Source organism: Passer montanus, unplaced genomic scaffold (assembly GCF_014805655.1).
Source record: "Passer montanus isolate IOZ18808 unplaced genomic scaffold, ASM1480565v1 scaffold14, whole genome shotgun sequence".
NCBI lineage: Eukaryota > Metazoa > Chordata > Aves > Passeriformes > Passeridae > Passer > Passer montanus.
This window is the reverse complement of record NW_024360941.1, coordinates 6,674,626-6,687,417: the sequence shown is the minus strand read 5'-3', so window position 1 is coordinate 6,687,417 and position 12,792 is coordinate 6,674,626. Positions and strand designations below refer to the sequence as shown.

Below are 12,792 nucleotides of genomic sequence, written 5' to 3'. Positions count from 1 at the left end.
GTGTTTCTGAGGTCTAAATTTCTTGATAATTTTGTGATCCAGGAGAATCCCCGGGATCGTCTCTTGAAGAAAACTTCCAGTGAGATACCACACACCAGCTGGATATGCTGAAACTTAGACAATCACAAACCCCTGCTCCTGTAAGATACCAGCTCCTGCTCCAAAAAGCTTCCTTTCCTAAAAGGTTCCTCAGAACTGAAACCAAGTCCTCGATTTTGGGCTAGCTGTGATGCATGTGGTCATTGCCAAGCTTCACCATGCCAGGAATGGCTCCACCGCACCAGTCCGCACAGCGCATGGTGCACCTCTGACATCAGGACTAGAGTGCTGCAATGGGGTCCAGCCAGGGCTGCAGAGAAGGCTGATGTGCTGCTGGCAGCTGGCTGCTGATGGCAGCCATGTAACTGGTAGGAGAGCAAGGGAACCTGGCAGAGATTGTGATTCTGGGCCTCCTCCTCCACTTTCTGGGTATTTCAGGTGACTCTGACAAATGTCATTATTGATATGTCTCTGGGTATCTATCCATCTATCTATCCATCAACATGACCATTATCTTTTGAAAGGATGGGAGACATGGGAACCTAGAGTTTTGGAATCAACATATAATTTTTATTTCTGAAATCACAGAAACACTTAAAGTTGCTGTGGTTTATGGGTCAGACACAACTGTAGCTGTAACCTCAGAGTAAATAGCTGAAAGTTCATCCATTGTTTTAGAAAATGTTGACATACCATTTTGATTTTATCTTAACAGACACTCCTTTTTTCTCTCCATCTGTGTGGAAAATGTGCATGCAACAGTTATCTAATTCAGTTGCATATCCACGAAAGCAGCATCTAAGTACAAGTGTTTCTGAAATCCAACTGACAGGAATTTTTTCTCTTTCTTAAAACCAAAAACAAGCAAACAAAAAAAAAAAGGAAAAAAAAAAGAAAAAAAAAAAAAAAAGAAAAGAAAAAAAAGAAAAAAAAGAAAAAAAAAGAAAATGTTCAAAAAGAAAAAAAAGAAAAAAAAAGAAAATGTTTAGGTATTTTAATATAAAGCAGAAAACAGAAGCAATAATTTTCCAGAAATTCCTGATGAACCACTTAAGAACAACTGCAAAATCTCTAGCAGAAACTCCAAAAGTCACTAAAGATAAAGGAATGGAAACCACATGCAACATCCTAGAGACTCATAAGACAACACAATGTACTTTCAATACAGTGTGAACTTCCACAGTCTCACCTTAAGGAATTCATATGCCTACAGACACTCATAGAAGAGGTGTCTCTCTTTTTTACATCACATACAGATCTCCAGGTTTTGAAAAAGATAGGAAACTATGAAGTTTCATAGGAAAACAAGACTTGCTCCTAGAGCACAGCCAAGCAGTATGGCAATCTATTTACTGCCTGAAAAAAATTACCTACAAATGTTATATATGAAAAAATAAGCATTATTCAGCAAGGACATTGAACTCATGCAATTCATGAGAATTGCCACAGAGAAAATTATCAAGTAGTGTTGGAAACAGAAAAAGTGTAGAATTTGGCCTTGTCAGATGAGGAAGATATGTATTCTGGAAAAGAAAATAATCTGCAGTTTATAGAAAAAAATACAGTCTGGTAGCTTGTCAGTTGAGAAATACAGATGAACACTTCTGAACACCAGGCAGTCTTTTCATTAAAACATCTGAAAGACATTTCTTGATATGCACCAACACCTCTGTAGGTGTGGATATTAATATTCCCTTTAAATATTCTTTATGTAATTCTGGTTTTAGGCACCTCAGATTTGCACAGAAATAAACAGCATCATCTTGCAACAGGCTCACCATCAGTAATGTATTACCAAGTAACTCATGCCTTTATTAAATTCCCTAGAAGTTTTAACAGGAAACACAAATCACACACAAACACAGACTGCATGAAAATACCCCATCCACAAAATACTATGAACACCCCTGGGATTTTCAAAGCTTCACTTGCACTGAAAACTTCACTAGATCTTGGGTCAGAACAAAAATAACCATAAATTAGGCTGCCCTCCTGAAACCTTCAAACACTGCAAAGAAAGGCTTTGTATTTCAGAGCCAATGTAAGTAGAGTGAGGTGGGCTAAAAGAAATACAGCACCACTGGGTTTCTGAGCAAAGAAACTCTACTTTCACTTGCGCAAAACTTTTAATGCTGCCTTGGTGAAGCTCCTTGGTGGCCAAAGTTGGCTATTAAAAGTTTTTCACTTTAATAGCTGCTTTAAACAAAGCACCCCCATAAGTCAGGTAGAGATTTTATAGATGTGTGTGTGTAAGGACACACACACACATTTATATACTCATATACCATGAGATTCATATGGACACAGAAACAGACTTACATTATCTTCTTTCATATAAAAAATTCTGCATAATCTGCTCTTTGAAGTTAGAAACATTTTACACACATCTGGATGTACATACACACATGGCACTTAGAACTGAAAGAAACAATTATGTTTCTAGTGAGTGCTTTCATACTGTGATTCAACCTAATCAGAAGAATGAATTCAGCTGTAGAGTAAAAATTTTAAAAAGCTTCAAGATCCAACTACAGAAAAAAGAATTACGCTATTTTAAGGATAAGTCTTCCAAGTTGTGAGTAAGGTGCAAAAATGGGTAGGAGTAAGCTCAGCTGAAAGCTTGGCCTAAACCCAGCAGGTTGGCTCTCCTGAGAAAAGTTGCTATAACACATGTGGGTCTTGATTTAAACCAGATTTCTGTATTCAGTGTGGCTGGAGAAATACTTTTAAAATGAATTTGTAGCAGAAGAAGTACTAAAAAAATCTAAATATTCCATTCCCTTTTTCTATTCACTAGAGCCCAGGCAAGAGCTCCTAATGAAGTTTGTCCTGTCTACCAGATACTGTCTGCATGCATTTCTTGCTCTCTGATGTACATTTCTTTTCATCACAGGAGAGGAATTAATTTTCATTTGCAATTTAAAAATTAAGTCCAGCTGACTGAATCTTTATCACAGTTCAATGTTTTGGAAGAGACGTTTAAGATCATCAAATCCAACAATCGACCCAGCACTACCACTGTAACTTCTAAACCACTAAACATCTAATTTTTTTTCCTGATGTCTAATCAGAATCTTCCCCTTCTCAGCTTGATGCCATTACCTCTGATCCTCTTACTGCAGGTATGGTAGAAGAGACTGAATTCCACCTCAACACGACCTCATTTCAGACACTTGTAGAGAGTAATGAGGTCCTCCTGAGCCTCCTCCTCTCCAGGCTAAACACCCCCAGCTAGCCCTCATGTTCTCCAGTCCTTTCACAAGCCTTGTTGCCCTTCTCTGGACATGCTGCAGCATCAAAATGTCACTTTCAAAGTGAGAGTCCCAAAACTGAATGCAGCAGTGCAGAGCACTGGGGGACAGTCACAGCCCTGGTCCTGCTGCCACACTATTGCTGATACAGGCCAGAATGTCATCAGCCTTCTCAAACAGTGTTCTGTTTGAGAACAAACTGAAATTTTGTAAATGCTAAGATTGAAACAAATCCACTTGAGATTGTAAAAGTAATACCTTGTGTTTTCCCATTATTTACACACACCTCAGGTTCTGTATTGTTGTAATAGGTACAGTAGCATAGAAAACAAGCATCAGCCTTTACTGGGAACTCAATGGGGTAATATGGTTGGTATAAGCATTAACATCACTAAAACAGGTTTTTTGTGCACTAATCTATTTTTACATTTAAGCCTGGAAAAAAAAATGTAAGCACGTTGCCAATGAAAACCCAAAAAAATCTTTTCCTGTACATTTCTGCTGGCTGACACATCATGTCTGAAAATAATAGTCTTTTTCTAAAAAACCTTTACTTTAAACAATCCCAAAAGAACAAATAAGGTATGTGCCATCTTATGAACATTTACCAGAACTTGGACACTTTGGCAATGCAGTATAGAAGCTCCTGATGCATAGACTCAACTCTTCAACTAAATAACTCTTCCATATTTTTAAGGTAGAGGTAGGAACTCAACCCCACATTACCACTTTCTGCTTGAAATACACTATAGTGAACTGTGATATCAGATTGGTTTCTCAAAGAGAATAATTAGAAGAATTGTTTTTTCTTGCGTTATATCCTCACGCATATAATGTAGACCATCTTCTGAAATTGGTTAGAAACAATATCTGAAGCCCATTTTAAAGAGAAATTTCAACAGGAACATATTTTGTTGATGTGAATGAATACAGTTTCCCAGGCTCAGAAGAATGTCCCGGGAAGGACTGGAAAGAATTCTAAGTAACTGCTACAAACAATGGTTTAAGATAATCTAAGGTAATCAAAGATTTCGTACTCAAATTATCACTGGGGAGATATGCACACTATGAAAACTAGGGAAAGCAGATTCAGTTGGTTCGTGGCTCATCTCACACAGGTGAATAAGGCAGAAAAAGCCCAGCAAGAAATTGAACCCACTATATTTATTTATTTGTATAAAAGTAAGCGCTGTTTATCTTAAAATTCCTTTCCTTCATGGAAGGGGAAGTGCTGGGGAGTGCCATACACAATACACTAATTACAATCACTTTCTGCTTCAATAAAGGAAATACAAACTTCCTGCCTTGGCAAAGGTTAGAATGTCTCAAGCAGGTGGGAAAAGGACCATGTAAGTGTCTAGACAGAAATGTGGAGGAAAAGTATTTCCTAAATTTTCTATTCATGTGTTAACCCAGAAAGTGGACTACACATGTAAAAAGAACTGCCTTAACTACTGGTTCTTCTTCTTTGATAATTTTATTTTTAATTATTATAATTATATGTTTAATATATGAATACCAAAATGTTAAATTATCTATAATGCTCCAATAAGTTCTGACACTTGTGGTCACAAGACTCTTCACCTTCTGCAGTAGGAGGTTAAAATTAGTCTTCTAGGCATACTATAATTTGGTTAGTAATTACTCCGTACATATTCTTCCAAATGCATCTATTATTACTACGAAATCATTGCTGAGTATTGCTATTACTGAGTGGGCACTTCCCTCCAAAGAGAACTTTATTACTTAATTAGCACTGAAATGCTATCTGTTAAAAAAGCAGGAATGTTTCCAATGGAAGATGATACATGAATACAAAAGTCCACAGGCATATTTTGATTAGATAATATTCCTGGGATAAAAGATTTCCAGTCAATTATTATGTTCTCAAAAATATATCTGGGACTATCAGTCAATTTATACATTCTACATAATCCTGAAATTTTCATTGGGAAAACAAAACCTTAGGGCCACCAACTCTTTGCAGATCAATAAAAGTACAGTACGACCCACAAATACTTGAAGAGTCTTTTCTTGGACAATAAACAGCAAATGAAAAAACACATAGCATATGCAACATTAGTTGCATAATTTCAAAACAAAATAATTTATGTTATTGCTATCTTCACCTTTCAGGGTTTCTTTGCACTGTGCTCTATGCACTTATTTACACATTTTCAGATTAGAAACTCAGCTTTTTAAAACTAAAGGCCTTTATCTTCATGTTTTTCAGATGTAGTGTCCACAAATATTCATAATTTACAGGAAATGATGCTATACACACAGAGAAAACCTACATATATGACATCACACTCACTGACAGTCTACTCTGCTCCCAAGCACATGGATCCACATGGATGTTGGCATGAGTAAAATTGAAAAGCAGCTAATTCAAGTAGAACTGGATGAGAAATTAGGTTGTTGTTGGAGGAATACAATATTTTCCATCAACTACATCATTTTTCAAGTATGATTGGTTTACTTTACCCAGCTGAGAACCAGTAAGTTCAATAAGGTAAGCCTCTCATGGATCATTTCGAAACACTGTAATAGAAAAAAATTCTGTAGAGGAGAGAAAGAAGAAATTCTGCATATAAGTGGGCTGACCAGCATCCCACAAGTCAATTCCAGGCAGACTGCTTCCTTGGTCTTCCAATGCTTAAAGCCCAACAGCTGAACATTACTCATCAGATTTACCACTGTGTCCTTACAAAAAAGGAGGCATGCTGTTCTAACATAGCTATTAGAAATGGCTGCTGCAATCACACAGACCACAAAGTGGATAATAAAACTGCAATCACGCTCCTGCTTGTGGAGCAGTTAGACTATCATGCCCTCCACAACCATCGTATCAGCTCAAAAAATTCTGCAGTGCAAAGTTTTATATGTTGCAATCATCACGCAGTCTCTGCAAAGAGAAAACAGTAGGCTCAGGCTAGTCAATAGGCCCACAATAATTGGTGCGTGATGTCCAGCAAGATGAGCTTCACCAGTAAAATGAACAAAAAGAAGAAAGAAACTTAAGAACACTTTGAAGATAATAGAGAATTTTCTAGGATGTTCGGTAAGTGTAACAGCACAAAAACATTTCTCTTACATCAATGGTTTTTAATTGTTAGTTAAAACACACTCCAAATTTTCAGGACAGATTTTTACTGAAAAAACTCAGAAAGCTGTAAGAAAAGTTTTGTGACATACATCCACCTACTGCTAACAAACCTTTACTATATATCCACCGTTGCAACTTTAGAATAACTACTATGTCAGATTGCAATGTGTGATAAATTGGTAAATTCTGACTTTGTGATTATCAGATTTCCACTATCTCAAAGATGAAAGAAAACTCATCTCAAAGATGAGATCCACTATCAGATTTCCTCTATCTCAAAGATGAGGATTTGTTTTATCCAAATGAGACACTCCCAATTCCAACAATATCCTACCTGCATATTCCTATGTGTTTCAAACATTGCAAGAATATCTGTATATCTCCTACCCCATATTTCCAGTTTCTTTTATTCAAACTCTTATCCCTCTGCCCCCACCTTTTCCCACAGTGTTTCCCCTTCTGGCCAGGAAAATTAGTGAAAGAACATCATTTCACAGCCAGTTCTTTCAGGTTTTGTTCCCCAACCAAAAGCAGGATGCAATACAATCTCTCTCAGAATCTTGTTCTCACAAGTATTTGCCCCATTTTCATAGTGAAGCAGTTTAGATACAATCAATGGACATATGCTGAGAGCCATTTAACTTTTTCTATGATTTTTTTTCCCATCCTCTTGTTATCAATTCTGTATCTTAATCCTTTTATGTCTGGTATGCATTGTGAATCACAGACCAGCTCTGGATGTCTGGAAACTGCTGGGCTTTCTTAAAGAACGTCATCAAAACTTTTCCCACCCCAGAACACCAGTGTACCACTGTGCACACAAACCCGTGAGTGAACACAAAACTTTCTGCACAACATGTAATACATCTTACAGAGTCAATTTCAGAAATATAAGGTTTGTTCACAGGAATCATGGTTTCAGTTCAATACAGCCACAGAATACCATGGAAAAACTGTTTCTTGACCTCAAAGCCTAATGAAACATTGACTGTGTCCACTCCTATTTTTAGATGTGTGCTCTGCAGTGCCATATTCCTTAATATAAAGCTGACCCAAATGTTCCAATAGCAGACGTTGGTTTCTCTTTGATAGCCAATGCATATCTCTGCTTTCCAAGTTTCTGTAAACACATCATTATAAAGAAGGCCAGTCTTACTTTTCCCAGCCTTCTTTCTAATTATGTGCCTACTGCCAGGAAACTTTCCTTTTTTTTTTGTCTTCACTACTAAAACTTAAACAAATATCTGATGTGTGCTGCAGACTTGGAAAAGAAGGAAAAAAACCTCCAAAGCTGTTACTGTTATAAGTTACAAAGTTACTAAGTAACACCAAATTCCTTTCAACAAGCAGTGATAAACTTTAGACAAAAAAATTTAGCTACAAGAGTACATTAAGTGCTAGATGACCAAATATGTCTTCCTTATAGACGTATGAATTCCACAGAGCAGCCCAAAACTCCAGTGTTTGATTTCATTTGGGTAAGAAGCTATAGTAAATCTTCTAAAAGATCAAGTCTCCTGCCCATTGCCAACTCTCCTCATCCAAAACTATCACTGGGTTCCTACAGAAGTCTGGTACAAAGAAGGGTGGAAAGGCACCCATAGTTTACTGCCCTATCACATTTTTGAAGGACTGACTTTGCAAGTCTTGGGCTACAGAGATGCACAGAGCCGCTGCCGCCACAAAAGCATCCTTTCTGCCTCTGGAAACACCAGGGGGACGGCAAATAAAGCGCCTCAGCCAAACTCTTACGCGGCTAGAGACGATGAGGCAAACTAAAAGATCAAGAAAAAGTAGATCAAAAGTAGAAATACTCGACAGAAGGGCGGTCAGCCCGGTCCGATTACAGCATGGTTTCATGCGCCCTGACCTTTCGCCTCCCATCACCGCTCCTGCCGTGCGGTAACCTCATCTGAAGAAGACACGTCACCGCGAACTCCTGCGAGTACCCAGCCGCCTTACCTGGGCACGGCGGGGCGGGCAGCTCTCACATAGCCGAGCGCCGGCGTCCCGGGCGCGGAGCGAGCGGCGCGGCGGCCGCAGGTACCCGCGGCTATATAGGGCGGGCCCGGGGCGCCGCTCCGCGCCGTGACTCACCGCGGGGCCGCTCCGGCAGCTTCACGTTAAGAGTCCCGCGGCCGCCGCGGGCGCCCCGAGGCGTGCGGGAGGCGTTACCAGGCTGCCGGGAACGGCGGCGAGACGCGGCTCTCCCGCAGCCAGCCGCCATCGGGATGGTTCTACCCGCTGCCGCAGCCGAAGTCTTAGCCACTCTCCTTCAGAGCTGCAAGAACTGAGACTCTGTGGTACACTTTTTGCCAAAAAATGCTCAAGTCCCAGGCTGGAAGTTCACTTTTTTCCCCTTCCACGAACATCCATAGCCAGCAGAAAAACTTGAGAAGGCGGTGCAATAGCCTAGAGAAACATGCCAGGCTCTTCCATATTGCCATACAGCTGCACAAAAGCGTTGCCACGAGAATTTACATCAGCTCTTCTTCGAGGCAAAAGTTTCCACGATTGCCACATCAGCTTCATCTGCATGACAAGCGGGTGGGATGGCTACAAATTTAATGTAGAACTGCAGAAGTGATGTCTCAAGTTGTTCTTCTAAGCCCTTTTACACGTCTATCTTCTTTTAAATTAACACTTATGCCATTACGCATCACTACCAAGACCCCAAGTGTTCAGATTAAACTGAATTTAAAACTTTTTTCAGAAAAAAATCATGCTATTTCACTATATGACACATGTAGTCATCTGTTTTACAAATAGTCTCCTGTGCCTTCTTTACCTGCCAAAAAATAGCATCAGTGATCAGAGAAAATTTACTATATGATATAAAAATCTACTTGCTTTGTGATCTAATTATGCAAAACCTTCCAGGGTGTCACTTACTCTAAATATATTAATTACTACTACATATTCCACTAAGGCATTCATTTGAAGGTAGATAATTCTTCTTTTTTCCTCCTTTTTTTTCTTCTTTTTCCCCAGAAGGAGGTAAACAGATTTCTGTTGTTGGTTCACACCATTCCTACTATAACCCACTTGGTCCAGATCCAGTGCTTTCTTACAGGTTACATGCCAACATCATTTTTTTAAGTACACAACTAAAGACTAGTAACATCTACTTCAACATCTGCTTATAACAAGATAGATAATCTCAAAAGATACATCTATACAATCACTATTATCAATTCCATGCTTAGCCCATGGAGGTGATCAGTGGCATCACTTGCATTGACTACCTCACGAGCAGCAAGTAAGCATATGAACAGGCTGCCTTTCATCTCTGCTCAGCATCCTGGACAGTAAAAAGATTTTAGGGCGGGTGAAAGCAAGGGTGATCCTCTTTCTTCTCTTGGATCCAGTTTCTGATCAGTGTATATTATAGATCAGTTCTGGATGCCTGGAAATCTATTTGGTTTACAAAAACATCACCATAACTATTTTGTCCCAGCTGTTATGAACCTCCAAAATGAGCAAGACCTCTACCTGAGAAACTTCATTCCACAGTGGGCAATGCAGAACAAGGCAGCACTGAAAATTTCTCTGCTTACCCAACCCCTTTCACACCTTTTCACCATTAAGCCCTCTTTAGGACTCAGAACTCACTCCACATCACTCAATTCCTCCAGAATGTAACAGGAAGAACAGAGGAATGCTGCCAATTAGGAAAAGGGTGAGGGAAATGAAGCATCTCCCCATTGCTAGAACAGAATGGCATGCCAGAACCTGGCAGTCAGAAGACTGGTGCTGCACTGCACCCTGTTTCCAATTCTGGTCCATGACTCTGGGGAAGAAGCATGGCAGCTCATACACATAGTATTAAGATAGTACAAAGATAAAAAGAGTATCACTCATGGCTGGTCAGGTCTCTCTATGATTTTTGGTAGGCATGCTTGTCAAGAATTTCCTCTAAAAAGCAGAACACAGTTCTGTTATGGCCTATAACAGGTGCAGATAATATAACACACACAAGAAAGAGCAGACTGATGTACAGTAGGAAAAGTCAGTGATAGAAAAACATTACCTGGACTTCACATCTCTTAACTGCACCTTCTCCTTTGTAATTGATTATAACAGATTGAGACAATACTGCACCAAAGACATGCATCAAGAAGTTCTCCAACATTTCTTCTGTCACAGCTCTTAAATTTTTTGCACAGAAGAATTTTATGTCTGTGTGTATTTGCGTATGTTCAGTTCATAGGGATGGAAGATGAAAGCAGAGACAACTTGTGCACATCAGCTTAGTTCAAGATTCTTCCTTGTCTCTGACTCCACAGCATATTTGGGCATGGAAAGTGAAAACAAAGCTCAGCTTACTGGGAAACAAGCATGAGGCACATTGCAAGATAAAGATCAAAAGAGAAAAGAAACAAAACCATATGCTTAACTTAATATGATCTGTGATTCTTTCTTGTAAACAACTTTGCCTATAATTCTGGTCCCAGGAACATTTGTTTCTGGTTTAAGGAGTTTCCAACTATATCTACAGCATGACTGGCAAACCAAAATGAGGGACACTAACTCACACATAAAAAGACAATTGTCTACAACTCAAATTAAATCCTAATATTTAAAAGAAATAATTAAAACATAATTATAATAATAACAAACAGCTTTTGGAAAAATGAAGTAAAGGAGCCCAGCAATTCATTTCTGTGGACCAGGGAAGATAATGGTAGATGCCACCAGTAAAGCAGGCAAACACTAAACGACCTGAAGTTTTCTTGCTAGCGTTTATTCAGACTTTGAGAAGCTTCACAAAATTAAGATTTACTTTTCAAATCACCCCATAAATGAAATGAAATTAGTATTGTTGGAAGCACAAAAACTAAAAAGGATGCCTTCAGGAAAGAAAAGCTGAAAATGCAGGGAGAAAACCTTTAACAAAGTAATCACATCCTCAGCAATGAGTGAAAATAAATGAAAATAACTCACTGGATTAAATGAGAGAGTCAGTCAAATTCTTAAACTATTACAGAATAATTTGTAGCATTTAAATACAATCTTTTTGCCTGCAGTGTATCTTCAGTGAAGGAAGTGTATTTTAATAGCATACATATATTTTTTATAAATAAAAACAACAGCTGTTTTCCAGGTGCTACTACAAAAAGCTACACTTCTGTTTCCTCTCTTATCTTTGCCTCCTTGATTTTCCCTCATTATGATATGTAAAAATTTAGCATTGTAGCTGCTGACTTAACTGAGACATTCAAAGCTATACTGGAGTGTGCAATTCTGATCACACTAGTTAAGACCAGAAGTCTTAAATTTTTTAAATCAAAACAGGATGTTTTGACAAAAGAAAAATATCCAACAAATCAAACTTAAAAAATTCTGAGATCTAGGAAGAAGTTGTGTTGAGATTCAAATGGTGTTTTCTAATGAGGGAGACACATGACACAAGATTCTTTTGGTCTTAAAATCTGGAAATTAATGTGAGGATGTAGGCATGCCTGTAAATCAACCCAAATAGTATTCAGCTAGCTACAATGCAGCTTTGCTTCATATTACAGTTCAAACATCATTAAACTCAGATGGAAATGTCAGTAAAGTAGACCCAAAGGACTGACCAGAATAGGGAATTGAAAGAATTTACAAGCTTCCAAACTGATTCATATGCAGCTTACTCAATTCAATGATCTATGGAGGCCAGTTCAGCAATCTCCCTGTTTTTCCTACATAAGGGAAATGCATCCCATTTATACTAGCTGTGCAAAATAAGTTTTGGCATGCCAACCATTGCAGATTTTAATTTTTTTATTTAAAACAAAAAAATGTGTCTCCATAAAACTTCATCACCTCCCATACTGTGGGACAAAACTTTGACAGAAGAGTCAAAGCTTTTCTGCATAGCTTTGAATGTGGGTTCCTAAGCCAGGAACAGGACACTGATTTTCTTGGAATGTGTGAGAGAGATTTCATTAGAAGGCCAGAATGTCAAATTAGGATTTCCCAAAACCAAAAAGTGACAGACTATACCTCTGAAATGGTAGTTACCAAACATGTGCCAGTTCAAAGCATTTAGCACTATTTCAAGTATCCTGTACTACCTAACTTGGCTGGCGTTGGCAGACACTGAGGTAGTAACTGGAAATTGCTTTGTCTGGTAGTATTTCTGTTTGGTGAAATTCACAATGTCTGAACTGGAAGTACCAAGCTGTTTGTGGCTTTTATTGTTCTTAGCATTTCTGGAAAATAAAAGATCACATGTTTGTTGCAAGAAAGAATATTTAGACAAACATTTCCCACCACTTTCAATTCTGCAAATACACACTATTAAAGCTATGTGCTTTGCAAAAAGGAAAACACAGCTAGGGTCAGCACTTGATAGCAGATCATACTGCAGTCTCTGATCTAGGAAAACAGGATTCAACAACAATAACA

General features: G+C 38.5%; 1 protein-coding gene across 11 annotated transcripts in view; it reads right to left on the bottom strand.

Annotated features, from left to right (window-relative positions):
• Positions 1-12,792, bottom strand: part of PALLD (palladin, cytoskeletal associated protein) — a 190,202-nt gene that overhangs the window by 59,769 nt on the left and 117,641 nt on the right. Inside the window, exon 1 of one of the 11 annotated variants that reach the window (XM_039699949.1) lies at positions 8,362-8,475. The exons of 8 other annotated variants lie outside the window; for them this stretch is intronic. The gene's annotated coding sequence lies outside the window, so the exon portion shown is untranslated. Of the gene's footprint in view, positions 1-8,361; positions 8,476-12,792 lie in introns of those variants that run through there. 2 more of the 11 variants (XM_039699950.1, XM_039699951.1) reach the window with 2 other exon arrangements.